The 21,713-nt window shown below is 44.5% G+C and overlaps 2 long non-coding RNA genes across 2 annotated transcripts in view; one reads left to right on the top strand and one right to left on the bottom strand.

Annotated features, from left to right (window-relative positions):
- Positions 1 to 18,782, bottom strand: part of LOC111733676 — a 21,548-nt gene extending 2,766 nt beyond the window's left edge. Inside the window, exon 1 of the long non-coding RNA XR_002778112.1 lies at positions 18,414 to 18,782. This is a non-coding gene — a long non-coding RNA (uncharacterized LOC111733676). The remainder of the gene's footprint in view (positions 1 to 18,413) is intronic.
- LOC111733675 lies at positions 14,936 to 19,097 on the top strand. The gene is made up of 3 exons (XR_002778099.1): positions 14,936 to 15,149; positions 17,418 to 17,918; positions 18,779 to 19,097. It is a non-coding gene; the product is annotated as an uncharacterized LOC111733675 (long non-coding RNA).
- Positions 19,098 to 21,713: the final 2,616 nt, after the last annotated feature.

The following is a 21,713-nucleotide window of genomic DNA, read 5'->3' as shown; positions in this document are numbered from 1 at the left end:
GGGAAAGGGAGGGTAGGCAGGGGGCGGGGATTTCTCTTCTGAGAGAGCTCTATTATGTGTACTCTGGGTCAAAAGAGCCTCCCTGTGCAAAGGGGCTCCCCCACCTGCTGGGGCTCTCTAGAACACATTCTTTTTCTTCTGTCCGGGTTGGACAAACTTCCTGTTTCCTCTGTCCCAGGGCAATGAGCCCCTTCTGCAATGGTCAGCGAGGATGATGGGGCTTGGCAGCCGTGGTGGCAGCTCTCTGGGCACTGGCATGAAGTTACTTAGTAAATACTGCACGCAGTTTTGATAATTTCTTGCTTCACTAGTCTTTTGGGATTCTTTCCATCTGCATTAAGAAATAGAAGCTGCATTTCCCTCGGCCCCAAAACTCAGATGCTTTCATTTTGTGGAGGACTTATGGAAATGAATGCTTATTTCTAATACCAACCCTTTGAGTAATATATTTTAAACAAGTGGCAAACAAAAGTTCTAAAAAAAGAAATCCCCTCTCCCTACCCAAACCTCCTCTAAAGTTTTGTTAGTATAGGCATTTTAAAAGCAAAACTTTGTTCGGGTTGACTGGAAACACTTCATGTTGGAATGTCTTTTACCCAAAACGGTTTATACACATAAAAAATCTCAAAGCATAAAAATCCTACAATCATTTCCCTTCCAAATAAAATTCTTTTGTGTTAATAAATGTTGCTTCATTATATCCAGTTTGGGGCGCTCACAAAGAGATCCTCTGAGGTCATATCCCTTGTTTCTGGGATTCCATGAAATCATCTCATATAAGGAAAGGAATTCTCATTAGATATGTGTGTTAAAGAACTGCAAACCTCAGACCTCAGAAATTACTTCTCTCTACTCCACCTGCTGTCAAAGTCCCTCTAAGGCCATCTTAAATGAACTGTGTGCCAGGCTAGTGGTGCATGCTAAGAATTTGAATACCAATCTCATTTAATTATCACAACAGCCATATGAGAGATGACTGATCTCCATTTTCAGATGATGAAACCAAGTTAAGAGAGGTCAAGATGTTTGTCCAAGGTCACAGAATTAGTTAATGGGAGAACAGAGCAGAGAGACTCCTGAGTTCTTCTCCTTCAGATGGTTATCCAGCCATTGCTCCAACTCCCACTGGTCAGAAACTCATTTTCTTAGACAATCCATTCCAGTTTGAGGCTGTTTCTGTTGGTTTAGGGAGTTCTTCCTTGTACGGAGCTGAAGTTTGCCTCCTCGTGACATTCAACCATAAGTGTGATTCCATACCTCCAGCAGGAACCAGACCTATCATTGAGGTTGTTGCCCAGAGGGCATTCTAGGAGGTGTAAACTGGTGACCCACTTACTAGGAAGTATTGTTTATAAGCTTTGGATCAGAAGAAGTTGAAGATGGCGTACAAGGAAATATCATCCTAGGGCGGTGTCACACCAAGCCCACAGGTTCAGCAATGCCAAGAGTATGGAACTCTGGGGTTCAAGAAGTATTGGGGACAGTTAATACAGGAGAGGGAAACAGATACTGGAACATAGTCCCCATACCACAGGCTTGTTATAGGAAGATAGTCAACTCAGGAGGGAAACACATGCTCTGATTAGATATAAGCTCAAGATCCCACCCTGCATTTGTCTGCAAGCCATTTCCTGATTCTTGAATGGCAGTGACCTGGAAATATAAGACACAGAGGTCACAATTCTAGAAAGTCTGTGCGGAGGCCTCAGCAAGTTCCCTAGCCACTTATGCACTCTGCCTTCACATATACTCTTTATCACATTCTATCATCATGAGCTGTTCTATCAGCTGTTTTTGCAAATACGGTCTTTTTGGAACACAGTCATGTCCATTCATTTTTATATTGTCCATGGCTGCTTTTTCTATGATTGCAGAGTTGAACAGTTGTAACAGTGACTGTATGGACCACGAAGCCGAAAATATGCACTGTCTCTTTACAGAAAAGTTTGCCAACTCCTGTTCTAGAAAGCAAGGACAAAGTCTTGTTCATCTCTGTAACCCCAAATTTATAGCCATAATTTCTTTATGTGTAAAATAGCAATGATACCTTTGTCACAGAGATACAGTGAAATATAAAAGAGATATTATATTTGAAGGCAGCACATGTAAAATACCTAGCACAGTGCCTGCCGTAGGACAGATGTTCAGTATGCATCAAGTGAATAAGTGAATGCAGTGGAAGAAAGTCAATCCACTCAGAATGAAATGATGAATGCAAAAGCACTACACAAACCATAAAGTGCTCTCTAAGAGCATGACAGGTTCTCATCACTGTTGTCAAATACAAATATGTTCTGGAACAAAGCCTGCCTGCCCTCTGGCTTTCTGGATCCCGATTTTATGAGTAAAAACTCACAGACAGCCTTAATTTAGGCTGATTCATACTCCAATTTTTACCTGATCCCTCTCCATCTTTCTACTCAACATCTCCCAGTAAGGTACTGATCCTTAGGTTTGAGCTTGAGCTCCTTAAATGAAGGCCACTAAACATTGATTGCTGTGGTGGTTTTGTACTGAACCAGTCTAGCTAAGCACAAACCACATTCCTCAGATTTCCCTTTCTTGTATGGCCTTCCTTCTAGTTGGCCACAAGAGAAATTAGCATGAGATTTGAAAGGCAGAGTGAGAGAACAATCATTCTATTTGAAGATCGGTGCAGGAACCCAAGTCCACCACAGCTCATGCACACGCATTATCATTGATCTGCTTGCTCATCTCCTTTGTGTGGAGCAGGAGCCTATTCTGCAGCCTCTCCAGCTCCGGCCAAGTCTGGGTCAGTCATGAGTGCAGCTCCATGGCCGAGGACATGCACTTCTTCTATAAGCCACTGACATCGTGAGGGTTAGAAGTGGTGAGAGATAGGCATGGGTTCCATGTTGCCTTCATTCTCTCCTGCTTCAGATCCAATTTGTCTTACTGACTGCCTGCCCTACAATAGCTTCAAAACTACCAGGAGACGCAGAGGCAAGTCTCCCCCAGAATCCTTCACCATTTGCCCTTTGTAGTCCCTGGCTAGTAATATTTCTCTTCCAGACCTTCATTTTCATAACTTCTCGCACAGTTATGGGAAGTCTAATCCCTATTCAAAAAATCATTTGTTTCGTATCATTGAGAGTGGCTCTGCTTTCCTGATCAAACTATTAGGAAGAGAATATAAAGGAGGAATTCTCTGAATTGGTTCTGGAATTGTTTTCTGGAATGGGTTCTTTGGTCTGATTACATTTAAAGGCATAATAATTCTGATGCCAGTGACAAAGGGGACACTGGTAGTCCATGATATACAGTGGCAAAACAGCTACTTAAACTATCACCTGCAACATCTGTCATTAAGTGCCCATGGAAAGCAATGCTTTGGATGACCAAGTCGTTGCTGCTATAGAACATACCAGTGAAAATAAGGAGGAGAAAGAGATTGATAGGTAGCTTCTAAGAGGGATAGAGAAAGAAAAATTATGACATTAGAGCTTTAAGGTCCCAAATCAAGGTCTGACTAAAGAAAATCCATGGCTCCTATGACTACAGGGCCAAGATTTCTCAAAATCAAACCCAAGTCTAATCTTGGGCTGAATAATGCAAATTAAAATTGCAAGCTCACAGGGTCTCTTATGTTAAAGTTAGGACATTGACTAGGATGAAGTGGGACCCTGAAGATTGGGATAGAGACATATGGGCCGCTTCAGATGAGACTGGGGAGCTTGAACCCTGAATTTTGTTCAGAGTTCAAGCTCTGAATCGGTGGTAGCAGCACTTCCTCCCTAACCAAAGAGCTGTCTCACCTTTTCTGAAGAAACTTTCATTGGACCTGGACCAGGACCAAGGAGCTAAAGTACTTTGCAGGAAACTACTGCTTCTTCTCAAGACCTGTCCCCAGTCGCTCGCATTGCTTCTAGACTCCAGTTTCAGCAGGCCCCATGGGTTATCGATTAAAGTTTGACTCAAGTGAAAATGTCATATACAATAAAAGCGCTGCAAACTTTTAGCAATTTATATTCACAGAAAACTGAGAAACATGTTTAGAAATATATCATATTGATATTGTACTGGGTGGAAGAAATACAAATCTGGATTAGACCAAATATGTCGATACAGGCACACTGAGCCGAGACTATGAATTCACTGTGTTACTCTGGGTAGCTTATAGTGGTTCTAACAGTTTGCTTGATTCACCGAACTAAAATCTAGACCCAGTGGTGACTTACACCTAGTACAATGGAAATATTAAACATTTTTTGATGTAATGTAGAGGAGGGTAGCCAAAGGGTAAGGAAATCAGAACTCCGGAGTAAATTTATTATGTGACACCTGTTTACCCACCTTCTAATTATATCTCCAGGAGGGTCCCAAGGACACTCCCTTCACCAAGGCCTTGTACTATGGTACACATACCACGAGGGGGACCCCAGTGTAGTTGAAGAACCTATGGTAGCTAATAACTGTAGACCAGGAATAACATTGGTATTACTGCCATCGAAGTGAGTTTCTTGAATTCATGAAAGTGATAGGATGCCCAGGTGGCAAAAGCCAAATATAAGACACTTAATCATCAGAGGGGTGGTGGTTACCATAATGGACAGCAGAGCTGAAGCATTAATCAGAATGATTTGACCTGCACAGAGCTCTTTGGCATTGGTTAATTGATCACAACATCCTTAAAACTAAAATTGATGAGTGGCCTACTCAAGTCTTATTTGATTTAGATAAATTGAAAAGCTCTAGGTCTGCTGAATAGAGGTACTTTGTCACAGTAGAAAATCATGGCTCCACAATCAACTCCCAGACTGGAGTAGCTACTCAGCCCCAAATTTATATAGCAAAAATCTTTTTTCTAGCTTTTTTCAAAGGCACTTGAGGGTATTTGTCACTGTGACTTTGCATTGGGGAAAGGAAAATGGCCACGCCTATCAAGAATTACTGGGCACTATCTCTGAACTAATTTCAAGAGACTGAAAATGCCATTATGGTCCACAGTTAGAATAGGAGCTTATGGAGGACAAGTGATCATGGAGTTTAGGCTTGGATCCATCTCAAATGGGCTCAGGGTGTCCCTGCACACCCTGTAGTTACTTCCCCAGTTCTGGAATAGATCATTTTAGGAAGAGACATACTCAGCCACTGATAAACTATCTACAGTGTTTTCTTTATCCATGGAATAAAGGCTATTATAGTATAAAAAGTCAATTGGAAACCAATAAAATCAATCACTTCTACCTACAAAAGATTAAATTAAAGAAATATATATCTGGAGGTATGGCAGAAATTAGTGCTACCATCAAGGACTTGTAAGACGCAGAGATGATGAATCCCACCATACCTACATTCGACTTGTTTATTTGGCCTGATAAATGAATCTTGGAGAACAGTGTATTATCATAAACTTAATTGGTGGTAACACCACTTGCAGCTTTTGGTTTTGTTACTGAAGAAAATCAGTACAACTTCTGGCGACTATTAATCTGGCAAATGCTTTTTTTCTCTATATGTGTTATTAAAGACTTCAAGAGCAGTTTGCTTTCAGTCAGCAGGGCTAGCAACCCTCCTTCACTGTCCTGCCTCAGGGCTGTATTAGCTTCCACAATCTATTCTCATAATCTTATCCCAGGGCCCTTGATAGCCTCTCCATTCCACAGACTATCACATAGACTTACCATATTGATGATATCATGCTAATTGGTCCTGGTGAACGAGAAATAGCAGCTACTTTAAATACTTTGGTAAGAAAAATGCAGGCAGATGGAGGAAAATGAATCTCACAAAAACATCAGGGGCCAGCTATTTTGGTGAATTTTCTAAGATTCCAGTGATCAGGGCATGCTGAGATATTTTTTCTCAAGTGAAGGAGAAGTTGCAGCTTCTGGCCTCTCTTACCACTGAGGAAATGGCAGGTTGCCCAGTGAACCTCTGAATGTTAGAGGTAACGGTGTACCATTCGATCATGGTACTTCAACTCACTTATTGAGTAATCTAAAAGGCTGCCTCTTTTGAGTGCCTTCCAGAAAATGAGAAGAATTTGCAACAGATCCAGCCTGCCATGCGAGCTGCTCTGCCATCTGAATCGAACATATGATTCAGCAGATCTATTTGTGCTAGAAGTGTCTGTGGCAGATAAAAAAAAAAAAAAAGCTGTACGAAACCTTTGGCAGTTCCCTATAGGCAAGGCATAGTACAGGCTTTAGAATTTGAGTGCAAAACTATGCCATACTCTACAGAAAATTATCTGCCTTAAAGAAAGCTTCTACCTCACTATTGGGCCTAAGAGAGACTGAATGCCTTCTGTGGGCCACCAAGTTACCATTAGACCTGAGGTGACCATTGTGAACTGAGTTTTGTCCTTGCAAGTTCTCATCTGTCATTGTTCTCTTCTGCTTCATGTCCAGCGTTTCTCGCCAACTGCCTTTTTTTGCCATTGGCTAGTAAGTTCAGGTTGCCATCAAATGTAGAACCTCACACAGACTTCTTTATCAGTATCATTTTGTGGTCCTTCACGAGTGATTTTTCTCTAACCCTCTAATTGTCTCCTTCCAGAGCTTCACATCTCCAGCTTCTACCACAATTCTGAGGGTCAAATTCCTGTAACAGATCCTTTACTCTCTATCGCTCATAGTGGTTCTGCTTTCCTCATCGAATCCAAACCGGTATAACTGCCTATTATATCTATGATTGTATTTACTTTCATAACAGCTCAGCCTGATGTTTTCCCAAGAAAAAGGCTGAGAACTGAACAGTATGCCAGGGTCTCATTCTGTGAGCACTGGAATCTGATCCCACCCCTGTCTGTCTAATTCGAGAAATGCGCCACGTGGACACCTTTGAGGCTTCAGAGGAGCATTGCTAAGCTGCATCCAGGTCCACCCTTTGGGTGTCTGATGTATGTTGTTTCCACAGGCTCCTCAGTCAACCCAGCCAGTTAAGACTTTAGGATCTACCCATTCAAGTATTCTCTCTCTGTGCCTTGTCTAAGTTGAGATTAAATGTTAAAACATGTTTAAATTACGAAATGTTTCAAGTATACGAAAGTGTCCAGAAAATAATAAAGCAGGCTTTCTTGTTCGCAATATCCCAAATTGTTATATTTGCTTCATCTTATTTTATTTCATATCTTAAAAAATACAAAAACCAAAAATGTGTTTCTTTCAGCATTGTTTACAAATCATCAGTGTAGGAATGAATAAATAAGTATGATGTTCAATTGCAAATTAATACCATAAGTAATTAGATTTGATAAACTAGATCAATATTTTGAAGGGAAAAGGAAAAATGTAGGTGAAAAAGAATAATAGTATTTATGCACATTTTTAAAACCAACAGACCTATACCAATACATCATTCCAAAATCTTGAACTCTTTTCCAAAACTGTTCCCTCAGGGCTTCTAACCTGCCTCAATGAACTCTGAATTCTCTCTATTCCACCTCCATTTTCATCTCAGAGACTTTTCTGAAATATCTTTTTATCTCCTTACAATTCCAGCTCTTGCACCAGCAGCCCATCTACCATTAATGTGCTTCTGTAACTCCATTCAGAGATTTGCGATAATCTCTTGCACGTTAAAGCATCATTATGGGCTTTCCCCTGAAAAAGTAAGTCATTGTGCTTACTTACAAATATTTTAGCTCTTTAGACCTTTAATTGATCTGGTAGCACACCAGGTTCTGGTTATTTTTCTGGGATGCTCTTCAAACCTCTTTAGACATAAAACATATTAAAAGGATTGATGGTTCCAGGTTTTAATGAGTATGAAGAGGACTGGAAATTCTTGAGTCCTGCTGGTGGAAATATAGACTGGTGGAACCACTCTGGAAGACTGTTTAGCAGTATTTACTGAAGATGAAACTACACCTACTTTTTAAGACCCAGCAGGTCCATGCTTGGGAAAACCCCAACAGAAACATGTGCACATGGATAAGAATATTCCCAGCAGCGCCATTCAGAATAACCCCCCAAACTGAACAACCCAAATGTCCACCAGAAGTCAAATGGATAAATAAATTGTGGTATATTTTTCTGGCATGGTGGTGAAAATATGCAAACTGCAGGCTCACGTCAGCGGAGGTGGTGGTGTTTCTAATGTTGAGAAAAGGAAACAGACGCAAAAGAGCCTGTGCATGTGATTCCACAGCATGGAGAATCCAAATGAAAAGCCTGTGCGTGTGATTCCACAGCAAAGCCAATCCAAACGAAACCCTGGTGCCCGGGGACCAAGGACGTCCACTTCGGTGGTGGGAGGAGAGAAAATCAGGGAGGCATTTCTCATGAAAGTCAAGACAAAAGTTACTTTAGGTGGGAAGAGGTAAGACAGGAAGGGGCACTGGTGCCGACGACGTTCTGTGACTTGACCTGAGTGGTGGCTATGCAAATAGCCACTGCTTGTTTTATAATGGTTGGTTTTGCTGGTATGTTTCATAGACTTTTTCTGTATGTATGTTGTTTAATGGTTTTTAAATCCTCACATATATCATCGCTCTTATAATTTTTTCCAGTGAGAATGCAAAGGATGATTTGCAGGATTCTTTTGAGAAACCTCAAATTCTCAAGTGCCATTCTGGCAGTGATTTTCCCTATAAAACTTTCATTTTCTGCCCAAGAAACAACACTTTCTTAGACCTCTTCATTTTCAAAAGAGGATTTTTTTTCTCCTTTTTTTGCAAAGGAGATTTTATCACTTAACAGAATAGTTGTATGTGTTACCAGATGGAGAATAAAAATGGGCAGCGTGAGCAAAGTGATGTACCAGGCACACACCCTCTTCACAGTGCACCTCGTTTAAATTCCAAGTCACAGACCCTTGGGGACCCTGAGAAATAACTGAAACCAAAAAGTGCTAGGCCTGTTAATACAATGATAGCCAACAGATTTACTGTGCAATTTGTTCATTCCCTTTTACAAAGGAGGAAACTGAGGCATGAAGAAGTTAGTTAATTTCCTACCTAGGAAATTAAAAACACAGGTGTTGGACAGAAGCTCTGACTCTACAGCCTGTAGGAGTAACCACCAACCATCTTACCATCCCCCAATCATTGCCTAAATTGTGGATCAGCACATGCTTGGGAACCTTTAAATTCTCCCTCTTCTCCATAGTCAAACAATCTACTTTTTTTCCCCAAAAAAAATATCTTTTGATTTCATCCTTGACTTTTCATTTCCTCAGCCCAACGTTGGCCAAACTAATTTCTCACCTGATTTATTGCAAGAACCTTCGACCTGTTCTCTTTACATCCAACTCCTCTCTCTCTGGCTCTAAGCCCTCTGATGGTTGTTCGTTGCTGCCTCGTCAAGTCCAGATCCTCATCATGACTTGGAGAGTCCTTCATGGCTTAGCCCTTGCCTCTTGTTCAAGCTTCATCTTTTATTGCTCTCTTTGCGTATCTACCCATGAGTGACCCCAGACTATTTACTGTACCTCTGTGTACCAGGGATGTTCTCACCACAGTATATTTCTCTGACAGCCCTTCCCCTTCCCCATCTACCATATCTCTAGTCCCATTCATCCTTCAAGACCCAGTGCAGCTACCAGCTCCTCTGGGAAGCATTCCCTGATTCCTTCCAACCAGAACCTATCTCCCTCATTTCTCTGCACCTCTCTTTTCATCTTTATCAGAGTCTGTCCTGGCTGATGTTTGCACAACGGTCACCCCCACTAGACTGTAAATTCTTGAGAACAGGAAGGTATCATATTTACCTTTTGATTCCCAACATCTGGCAGAGAGCCTGACATATATGAGCTATTCAGTTAGTATAAATGGATCTGTATCACCCACTTAAGTTTGTAGCCAGTGGTGAGGACTTACACGGCCCTGACATTCTCTTGTCCTGACATTCTGGCCCAGTTCCTCCTAGAACAAAATGGTTAAATCAGAAATCAGGTGGATGGAGTCTTTTCCTAGCCAAAAGGAGACAACTGATACTGGAACAGCACAGAGGACTATTCATTTGGGGTGCACGTCTGGCTGGATGCCCGCCTGAAACAGACTTTCCCTGCCCCAGTCTGGGACTCCAAAGACTCTGCCAAGGTGAATCAGGACAAAAAGAAGTGGAAAATTCCTTATTCACATTTCACTGAGAAACTTGAACCAGAAATCAATGTTTCAGGCCCAGCCTGTCTCGTTTTCCCAGACAGGACTCCCTGACTCTCCAGTCGGCCCTGAAAGAAGCCATAGCAGAAACAGTGCAAAGCTGCTATAAAGACTTTCATGTGGCTTTCACTGCTAGAAAAACACCATCCCTCTCTGGATGCCTTCAAAACACAGATTCATTGAGAAATCTGGCTTTTCTTCCAGGCAGGGCATGGGGACTCTTTTGCAAGGGAAAGCACATGTATAATTGCTAGAGAAATATACATGTTTAATTTCCTTTAAGCCCTTGAAGTTTTCTTCCTTAAATAAATCATCCTGCATGGTCCTGTGACCTGAGACCTGGAAGTGGTTTTGTCCTGGCCCCAAGCCATGGCCTCTAGAGAGAGGGACTCTGTCCCATTTGGACGCCCACGTGAACACACACGATGCTGTCTTGTTTTTACCCAAACGGGCAGACCAGATGGAGTTGCTAGAGTCTATTATTTGTAAGACCTTTTCAAGAGTTGAGCAGGTAGCTGACAACATACCTGCCTTGTAAATTAAAAAGCATGGGAAACAATTATGTTGAGAGAAAAAATGAGGCCTGCAAGCTTGGGCAGAGAAATGATGCGGAAGCGTTTGTGAAGCCCAGTGTCGGAGTTGACAGAGACAGTAGAGATCTTTGACACACCTCTCAATTTACGGAGCAGGTCATGGACATCCACAGAGAAAAATCCTGTCACCACTGTTTCCTAAGGACTACCTGTAAAAGATCACCTGGGGAACTGGTCACAAACGCCATTTCTGGCCCCATCCTAGATTCAGAGTCTCTGGGGATAGTCCCCCAGTACCCAAGGATTTAACCAGCTTCCCGTGTGATTCTGATGTGCCCTGAAGTTTGACAACCTGTGTTACGTGCTCTGGCCTTTCTGCTTAGACACAGGCTGGGTCCAAACTTCCCACAAGCCTCTTCCATCTGGCTCTGCTTGCCTGTCCCTCCGTTTACCACTAGTTCATCCTAGGCTTTCTTGCCTCCAAACCGTCTTTCGTCCCTGACAATGCTCTCCCCTGCCATCACCCTGCCCTCCCATCTGAGACTCCTGGCATCTCAAACTGCCAACTTTCGGAGAGAGAGACAACACATTGTCTCCAGAGGGGTTCCAACTTGACAGAACCCCAGAGAGAATCTCATGTTGCCTCCTCCTCTGTTCCCTAAACATGCTTGTTTCTTCCTCCGTTTCCCCTTGTGCAATAAGTGATGACATTACTGATGGAGGCAATAGTATCTGCTATTTCCGGGAGCCAGAAGCACCATGTGCTTCCAAGAGGAGTTTGTAAGATGATAAGGGCTTTTGAGCTGGGGACTTGCTCGGGCTTATTATAAAATGAGTCCTGGGATTATTTAACAAGAAAAAACCATTTTGCCAAATGTTTCTGTAGTCTTCTGGTCTATAAGGTTTAGAGCTTTGCTAAATTCATGCAATGAAGCTTTTGCTGTTATAATCTGCTCTCTCTACTCACCCACTACCAGCCATCAGCCATTAATTTAATTGAAGGTCATTTTGAAATTTCTTTGTAAGTGAGTGATATTTACTTGAAGGCAGGCTTGTCTAGCCTTACAGGAAGCAGAGAAGAGAATGGAAGCACATAGCTGTGGTAAAACTGGGCCACATCCCTGCCTCACCTCTTACATCTGTCAGGCCTGGAGAACTTCCCTAGTCCTGGTAGAACCTCGATTTTCTCACCCGAAAAAGGATTGTCATATCTGCCTCACAGATGAGGTGTTATGAAGTCTAAAAGCACTGTGCCCGATGTTACACACAGTGACCGCTCCTCTCCTGTTCCTTAACTTCACAAACAACTATTTTGGATTTTGTGCTGCAAAATTTCTAGACCTAGTTCCCTGTGCTCTACGACTCTTTTTGATAGTGAGAGAGCACTGCTGGAAAGAACTGAAAGTTGTTGGAGGGAGAAAAGTAGTTTCTGAGTCATTGCCATTGAAATGACAATATCAAATATAAGCACTTGGGATGTACTCAGTCATGGTGGCCTCCTTAAGAGGGTTAGGAACTAAACTACCTGAGTTAGAAAAGATAACATCGAGGTTTTCTTCCCGTTCTTACGATTCTATGGTAACAGATTTGACTTGGCATTCAAGGCCCCTTATAATCACAATCAAACCTGTCTTATAAACTCATCTAACATATTCCCCCTAACCAATTCTCTCAAGCCGTGCAGTTTATCACGTCCCATGAATTGCATGCCCCTTTATGCCACCAGACCTCTGATTCTTGTACCTTCCATATTTCTTTTCTCTGCAGTATTACATTCCACCCATCCTTGAAGGCTGTCTGTCTTCCATCCAATTTCTCCTGCTTCCCCAGCTGTAGTCCATTCCTCCAGCCTTCCATCTGCACTTCTTGTAGGGTACTAATATTAAACTACCTTGTGTTCTAGGTATGTGGGAACACACTTTACCAAACTGGAGACTCTTTGGGGACAGATAGTGGGTCTCAATTTTTCTCAGAATGCCTGCAGCACCTGGCATATGGAAGCTGTTCATGGAATGTTTACTGAATTGGGCCAGGGAATTTCAAGGATTAGTTCATATATACTACATCTTTGGTTTTAGCACTTTTTTACTTAGGGCATGTCGGCAAACAGGATCAGGTGCTCTTTCGAACAGTTTCCTTCCCTTGTTGAAAGGATACGGAGAACTGTCATTGACATCCAAGGACAGGACATGAGTAATGCTGGGTCACAAGGGAACAGAAACGTCTCCTCTCTGTGTCTTCAGTGGCTACAGAACTTCTTGTCTCTAATAACTCTTTCTGGATGTCTCTAACTCCATTCTTTTCTTGGCAGACTGGACCTCTCTGCAAGACTTTTATTTTTCTCTTTTCCATAATTTAGGCTTGCCCATGGCTTTGTTATACACAATACTAGCTCCTGTCCTGATATCTCAGGACTTTTCAATCTAAGCATACTCATAACTTGAGTCTCTATGTTTCTTGGCACAAATTTTATCAAGAAAAACGCTGATTGGCTCGACCAGACTGAAGCCCAGTGACATGTGTCCATTTCTGGGCCAATGAGCTGAGAACAGTATGACTTCCCAAGTTCCTTTCAGCAAGAAAGGGGTTTGAAGAAGGATTGCATTGCTTCCCAGTAATTGGCCATTGGTTGGATCATCATCCCTAACGAATCTAATACAACAGTGTCTACAGTGAAAGATACAGAGACGACGATGTGTATCTAAGATGTGGATTTACAAGTCTAAGTGTTAGCTGTTTTCCAGTGGTTTCGTGGGAGGCACTTGGATGTTACTGAGTATGGGTCTCTGAGGTCTGTGAGAGCTAAGAATTACTTGCTGGTTAGCTCAATCTCCCTTATAACTTTCTACTTGTATTTGTGTTTCCTTTCCAAGAGATACGTGGATGGAGCAGCAGCCCCAGCTAGGTGAATATTTCTCATCAGCTTTCCCAGACGAGATGTTGGTGTTGACAAGATGAGGAACTGGGGAAAAAGGAAAAGACTGGAGATAGAGAGTGTGGACCCCAGGAGCCAGGTGCATTATCCACTAAGTCATGGAGAGGACATTGCAAGAGGGAACTGAATGTCAGTTAGAGCAGGTTCAAGCTGATGTCTCGGGTCGATGCTTGGACACTGTTTTTGCCTTCCTTCTGGATCATTGCCTTCATCCTAAGACATGCTGCAGTATCTCCCGTTTTAAAATAATCCTCCATTGACTTTCACTCCTTTACAACTACTGCACCAGTTTCCTTTAACTGATGATTCCCAAATTCACACTCCCTCTGGGAGAGTTGCCTACAGAACATGAAGATCAGTTCATTGCCGCCGTGGTTTGGTGAGGCCCAGAGGATGGTGCTTTACAGGAACTTCTAGGACCTTCACATTTGCAAATGACAGCATCTGCTCTTATTGTCCTTATTGATTTAAACATTGAAAGACGAATGCCTAGTAGCCAAAGAGAGGGAGCATGTGGTGGCACACTTCCTTGCCACAGACCCCTCTCTCTGTGTCCTCCTCACTGTCTTCTCTCCATCTCGAGGAGATTCTTACCCACCCTTCAAGATCCCACGTAAAAGTCTCCTCTTCTACGAAGACTTCTCTGACTTTACGGCCAGAACAAACCTATCCTTACTCTGGACTCCAGTATCCCCTGTTCCTGTCATAAGGTTAGCACTTGTCATGCTCTTCTTCAGTCTCCCTGACAACCCTTAGTGCTCCCTGGAGGGAAGAACCACATATCCTTTATCTTTAGAATGCTTGACACCCACCAGCTCCTAAGGATTGGTTGAAAGAAGACCTGAGTTATTTCTTCTCACTTACTTTTAAAGCAAGACTCAATTTCTCCTTAAGCTTAGTCTTCTCATCTCGAAAACAGGGGTAGAAATGATCTCCACCCTGCCTACTCAAATCCAGTGATCGTGAAAGCTTTGTAAATCCTAAAGAACTTTAGAAGTGTGTGAGGATTATTCTCGATGCCTACTACATTGTTCTCAGGGACAGACTGCTGACCTGGCCCATCATTACGTCCATTCATGTTTATGTTTCAGTGGTCTGATTACAAATTGTGAGTTGGCTTTGACACTGCATACTGATGCCAGATGTACCCTCCCTTGTTTGTGTGGGTCCCTCCTCAGTCCAGGGCAATAACCTCACAATAGCACCTGTAGTTTCACATGAGATGCCTAAAAATTATAGAAGGAAGGACAGAATTAGAATCATTTTCTTAGCCTTCCTGCAGGGTTTGTCTTAGTACCCACCCACAAGGCACTGATGTGTAAAGCAATTTCCTTTCCCAAGCCTGTCATTCATCTATTCATTCATTCACTCACTGACTACTTTAGTGTCCTCCTTCATGTAAACCAGCAGGAATCACAGAACAGGGAATAGTAAGGGCTCTGACAGGACTTTGCAAAGGTTCTCAGAGGCGAGCAGAGGAAAAGCACTTACGCCAGACTCCAGGGAGAAGCTTCCTGAGCTGACTCTTGAAGGAAAAGGACTACCCAGGTGCCTTTGAAGAGGATGGGGAGAGTTTTCCTTGCAGCAGGAACAGCTTGTGCAAAACCTGGAGGTGAGCTAGAGCATGGCATGCTCAGGAGAAAACAAGTCATTCACAGTGGCTGGAAACATAAAGCGTAAGGGGTAGGTGGGCAGAGAGAAAGCCAAAGCAGAAGGCAGGAGCCAGACCAGGAAGGGTCTTAGGAACCATGGCTTAGGACCTGCTCCCACAGATGTCAGAAATTCCACTGTTAAAACTTGCTGGAGGTCATGTAGTCAACCTACAGAAGAACCCACCTCCGGGCTCCTGGACCAGTAATCATTTACTCTTTCACTGTTTACTAAGTGCACCTGGCCCTGCTGTCTCTGACTACAAACCAGCCTAGTCCCTGCCAGGGCACTGAGTGTTTGGAGCCCCAGGCCTGGGAACATACCTCAAGCTCAGATGGGTTCTGTAGCAGCTGACAGGTAATCTGAGCAGGGACCATAGATTCTCCAGGAGGCCAGCAGCCCACATTGCTTCCTTAGCCATCCAGGCCCTTCCCCTCCATGGTTAATTTTCACTTTTCATAAAGATGTGTTCATTTAAGGGACCGGGAGCAGAGGAATGCCTGATGGGGACCACATGCCTCTCCCACGGCGGGGGCTTTGATTCTTGTCCAGGCGAGGCTGCAAACATCTTGCAGTCTCCGCACCAGCCGCCGTCTTTGTCGGGGCTCTAGGCTTCAGTTTGCATCGTGCACTGGGAGCCCCACTGCCACATAAAAGGCACGCCGGTCCCAGAGCCATCCCCTTCCCGGAGAGGTGACGCTGGAGAGGGGCCGCCGGCACCCCCACCCCCAGCCCAGCAGCCACACTCTGGCTTCCAGCAAGGAGTCTGCGAGCCACACAAAGGAAATGGCAAGATAGTGAGTCACCCAGAGGCTCGCCTGCTGCCTGGGCTGCTGGCCCACAACAGGACCTTTGTGCTGCGCTCCAGGAGGACGAGGAGGACTGGCGCAGGGGGCGGGAGGGGGTGGGGGCAGCGAACATTTCAGGGCGCTGAGTAATGCTTGGAGAGGGGGTGCATGTCCACCGGAAGCAGGGCCGACTTCTGGGAGCCCACCACTCTGCAAAGTCACAGGTGCCGGGACTCAGGCAAGGCTTAGAGTGTCCTCCTGATACGATCTGGCTATACTACTTGTTCCCTGAGAAGGTGCATTATATTTTGCCAAGGACTCTCCCTTCACCATGGTGTGAGAGGCTTGAGTCCTGTGGCACATCCATTCAACTCTCTCTTCCAACCATATTCCCTAACACAGCACTGAGAAAGTACTGAGAGTGAGTGCAATGAATGGACGGAAGGAGTAATTCATTCGTACAAATACCACAACACGTGAGGAGTTGGCCCAGTGTCCTCATTTCACAAAAGGGGAAAAGGAGGCCCTGAGATGGGAATGGCTGGAGCTAGGTTTCACAGTGAGTTGGTGGCAGCTCTAGAATTTGAGTACCATGGCACTGGGCCTGGGGTGCTCCACTGTGTAGCTGCTGTTGTGTAGCTCAGGGAACGCCAGGAGGGCACGACTGATGTGTAGTCAGAGATCGGGCTGGTGAGAACCCACAGCATGGATAAGATAACCACTGAGGGCAAGGTCAGGTTCTAGGGACTTTTTGGGGAGTGAGGGAGAGAAACCAGAACAATAGGAGGTAGGGTCCCAGGCATTAAGGTGATCACAATCTCCCGGCCTAGGCAGACCATAGGGTTTACATAAGATGGGAAAAGAATCAGCATTGTTGAGCACCTAGGGAAGGCCAGGCACAGATGTATAATCCTTTACCCAATCATTACAGATAAAGGTATCATTACGGATAAAGAAAGTGACCGAGAAACCAGCGGTGTCTGGGACAGTCAGTTGCCAGCTCTGTCAGGGTCTCAGAGTGTTGGTAATTTGGTGGGGCCCCTGTCTGACGAGGTTGAGTTCTCAGTCTGGCAGGCCCAGAAACTCAATGTTGTTGGTGCTCGCAGAAGGGGTCAGTGTCTCAGAACTAACTCACATCGACTCACACTCAGAGTCTGAGATGTTACCAAGAGACTGAGGTGCCCATGACCTGAGCTTTTCTCCCTGTGAGGTGAGCACTGCGGGGCAGACAGGCTGCCTGGAAGCGTGGAAGCAGAACCAGAGGTTTGGCACCCAAGCCAGGGTGCTCGTTTCCACAGCAGGTGGCCGGCCACAGGCTGCACATCTAACTCTTGAAGCTGAGCATGCCCAGGGCAGTGTGCATAGGTGTGTAAGCGTTTCTCTGTGGTCTTTTCTTTCCTGACTCCCAAGCTGACAGTGCTTAACATGCTCCTTACTTACAGGAGTCTTCATTTGGCCTAAAGCAAAACAACAGACTAGTCAAAAGCTTCAGATCAACTGATACAACCACACTCTGAAGACCACACCCCGGATGCCCTGATGAGATTCGGACAGTCCAGAAGTTAAGGCAGATGCTGTGCATTTGCAGTGAGAATCATTTCCTGCCTCTGGCATTTCTCAATTCTTTAACAGAAGTTGACTTTAGCTTAAGTATGAGAGCACTGGATTCCCCACTCCTAAATTATCCAGTTTTAAAGATGAAGAGTTTAGAAGAAGCTCAGTAACTTCCCAAAGTCACATGGCTAAAAAGCAATGGCACCAATATTCAAACCCAATCAATCATGTACACCTCCCCTTAAGAAAATTAACAACAATGATAAGAAAGTCTACCGATTGCCGAGGACTTGCTACATGCCCAGCATATGTGATTGGCACTTTACCTATGTTTTTTCGCCTAATCCTTCCAGCAACACCAGGAGACAGTTCTCATCTTCATTTTACAGGTGAGAGTTGAAGTGCAAAGTGGTGAAGTAACTTGCCCAAGCCAGGGTCACACAGCTACTTAGCTCAGGACTTGGATTTCAAACCAGTCTGTCTGCCTCTCTACCCAAGCTCTTAACCACCCCACTCCATGGCAGAGCAAAGCACGATTTCTGCAACCACTCACCCCCACAGTACGCCTAGGTCCTGCCCTGGGGAGAAACAGCCCTATCTGGGGTTTCCAAAGTCCACAGCCTCACCCTCGGCCTTGTCAGTTCAGGGATTAGGTTAGTATCAGCTTCCCAGGGACGAACAGGTTCAGGCAGCCTGATTTATGACTCACTCACAAGGGTCTGAGCCAAGGGTCTGAGCCAAACCTAAGTAACTGATTCACCTGTGAGGTACAGCAGCCAGAAGGAGGTTGAGGTCAAGAGCACTGCCTGAGCAGTCATGTGCAAGCTGGGTCTAAAACTCCATCCACCACTTCCTAGCCGTGAGACTTTGGACATGTTACTCACCCTTTTTGAATCCCAGTTTCGGCCTCAGAATATGGGGGAGTAATGCCAACTTTGAGCAGTGACTGTGGCTTACACAGATATTGTGGAGGAAATACCTAGCGTGGTGACTGATGTTTAATAGAAGCTCAATAAGTGGTAATGCTTCTCATCTTCATTATTATTGGTTGAAAACTGGGCTTGGCCATCAGGTAAGGTTTCCCCACGCCCCGTGGGCAGGTTACATGGGAAAAAACAAATTCCAGCTCAGAAGGCTGGTAAGAGAACCCAGTTAAAAGGCGAGGCCTGAGCCCTCAGTCTCTGATACTGGGATGAGGTGCCTATCACCTTTCGCTCCCACTCCTAGGTATTTCTGTTTGTACTTCCAGTTTGGACTTGGAGCCTGTCTTCTCCTGGACAGAGCTGCTCATCACAGCAAAGTCTCCTTTCTCAGCACTTCCTTCCCACTGAAAAGCAGGCCTGATGCCACCTCATCTTCAAAGCCCCTGGTGGGTAAACTCCTGTTCCCCTTCCAAGGCCCTGGTCAAATGCACCTTTGTGTGGGAGGCCTTCCCAACTCCCCCAGACAGAGGTAGATCAACTACATCCTGGGTGCTGGGATACAACAGTGGAGAACACATAGGTGATAGGTGGCTCTTCTCTTTCTGAAGCTTGAAGTCCAATGGAACAATAAACAAAACAAACAAATAAACCAAATCATTGCGGTTTCTGATAATTGCAAAGAAGGAAATAGCCCGTATGATGTGATAGACAAGAACTCTGGGGGTGATGAGGTGTCAGGAAAGGATTTTCTGGGGAGGTGGCATTTACCCTGAGGCCAGAAGGACGAGATGGAGCCAGTTTTGCCAAGAGCTGGGAACAGAGGGTTCTCGGCATAAGGAACAGCTTTTCCCTTCCACGGAGAGAAAGAATTGGGTGTTTCTCATTGTTCGGAAAATCCGGCCGGAGCAGATGGAAGGGGTGGGAGGAGGCACGGCAATCAGACACAGGCAGAGAGGCCTTGCTCCTCTGTGCACACAGCCGGATGTATGACAGTGAGGATAAGACTGGTAACCATTTCTTGAGCATCTACTACATGCCAGGCACTGTGCAGGCACTTTCCATAAATTCTCTTGTTTAATCCTCATTCTCCCTGCCACCCCGACCCACTACGCAATATCCATATTCGTGTCTTAGTCTTACTGTGTTGTCAGCACTTCTCCGCAGCTTTGTTTCCCTGCCCACTCCCCCTGCCGCCTTTGTAAGCACTTCTGAGAGGCATCCTGGGACCCCAGCACAAGCACTGGAACAGGGTGCTGCCATGTCTGTGTAGTTTTCAGCAGCACTACTCTTCACCTAGTCTTAAGCTGTTATAATTTAGGGGATCAGTAGCAGACATTGATACATTTCAGATAAAGTTGGTAGAAAACACATTCAGGCCTCTTGCTGTGATGATTCGAGAAAAAATATAATTGCATCAGTAGCCCGCTCAGAAGTATTGTTTAGGTTAGCCAGTTACGGGATACTATGCACGGGGGCTAATCTCACTCCTGTGTGTGTTAGTGTCTACTGCAGATGATGGCGGTCCCAGACCTGCCCCCGATGGGGCGATATGGCCTAGATAGGCCATTCTACGAGCATGCCAGAGAGAGCAGGAATGAGTCTGTTCCATTCAACACTGTCACTGAGCACGTACTATGTCTAGACCCTGTGGCAGATATCCCGTTGGACGTAAAAATGAATTCAATGTCCTGTGCTCCTTGGACACCATATTGCAGGGCTGACTGTGCAATGCTATAATGGAAGTATCGGCAACACAGGGACGGAGAGATGATTGACACAGCAGGAGCCAGATCAAAGAAAGCCTTGAATTGCCAGACGAAAGCCTTTGGATTTTAGCACGGAAGGAATGGAAAAGGAGGGAAACTAAAATGTGTTTTTCATTTTTAATTCTTCTTTGGAAAGTGGGAAGTTGTAAATAGCTCTGTTTTGAAAAGGCCGTTCTAGAAGAAAGTAAAGAAAACAACTGAAAAAGGCCTTGGAATAATAAGCAAGAAGCATGTCCAGAGGAAGGCATTTGTGATGATAGGGGCTTGGAGCAGCTCATGACACTCAGTGTGCACAAGCCCTGGGGCTGGGAGAGAGGGAGGGATCAGAGGGAGGTGTTGAGGAATGGGGGTGGGCAGGGGTGGGACTGGTGCTGTGGAGATAGCAATCTAAATTTATCCAGGAGTCCAGAAATCAGAGACAACTGATAAGTCATGATGAATGGAAAGCTACTGGCCTTGAGTTGGAATCAAATTCCAATCCAGTCTCTGTCATAGATTAGCTGTGTGACTTGAAACAAATCACTTCATTCTCTGAACCTATTTTCTCAGCTGAACAGCGGGGATCTCAACCTTCGAATGTCAGATTGTAATATATAAAAAGATACATGAATGCACCTTTTATTGAATCTGAGAATCCAAGGCCTTGCTCCACGTGGTGGGTTGGAATGAATCTCTTCCCCTTCCTTGCATGTTCCCATCTTATGCCATCATATGATCTTGGACTAAACATGGGCTTTCAACTCTATGATTCCTAAAGGTCTCTCTAACTCTAAACTTCCAGGTTTCTATGACAAATTTGGATTTTGTCAGATTAAGTTGACTCAGAGCACCCAAATGAAGCTATTCTCCTAAAGAAAATTATAGTCAGGCCTATAAATAATACAGCCATGTTGCATGTTTACACATACTTTATTGAATCTTGGCAGACTGTGCAATCTATTCTGGTTTGATTTTGAAGTGAAAATGTTATTTACTGCTTAAAAGCAGGCAGCAATGAAAAGGGAATTATGTTATTACAGCCATTAAAGACAGGCTATATATAGTGTCCCTCCGGTAGGTCTTCTCACCATTTCCAACTGGAAATTTCCCTCGCTGAAACTTACCACAACCAGAGGAGATGATTTGTTTTGAAAATGTAACATGGAGAAAGGAGAGAGCGCCACCCAGGAAAGGGGCAGGTTGAGGGAATGGGAGACCACTAGATAACTTTTGTAGGCCTGATGGAAAGGCTTCAGCAGCCCTTTGCAGGAACTCAAACCAGGGGGGGTGATGAAACAATGGTGACCTTGAGCCAGGGGGTGCCGGGTTAGTCCAGCACCTTCTGTGAAAGGATCCTTGGGCTCAAAATGAGCAAACCATATGTGCTCTCCACCTTTCAGTGAATCAGGGGCTAATCAGAGTTAGAAGTTCTCTGGTTTCTCAAATCACCAAAGCAGAATTCAGGGACCTAAAATGGAAGCAAGATGATCTCAATGTGAAGGGTATAGTTAATTTA

This window comes from Pteropus vampyrus, unplaced genomic scaffold (assembly GCF_000151845.1).
Source record: "Pteropus vampyrus isolate Shadow unplaced genomic scaffold, Pvam_2.0 Scaffold14, whole genome shotgun sequence".
In the NCBI taxonomy this organism is placed as follows: Eukaryota; Metazoa; Chordata; class Mammalia; order Chiroptera; family Pteropodidae; genus Pteropus; species Pteropus vampyrus.
The sequence above is the reverse complement of the archived record's forward strand: the minus strand, read 5'-3'. Positions and strand labels throughout refer to the sequence as shown.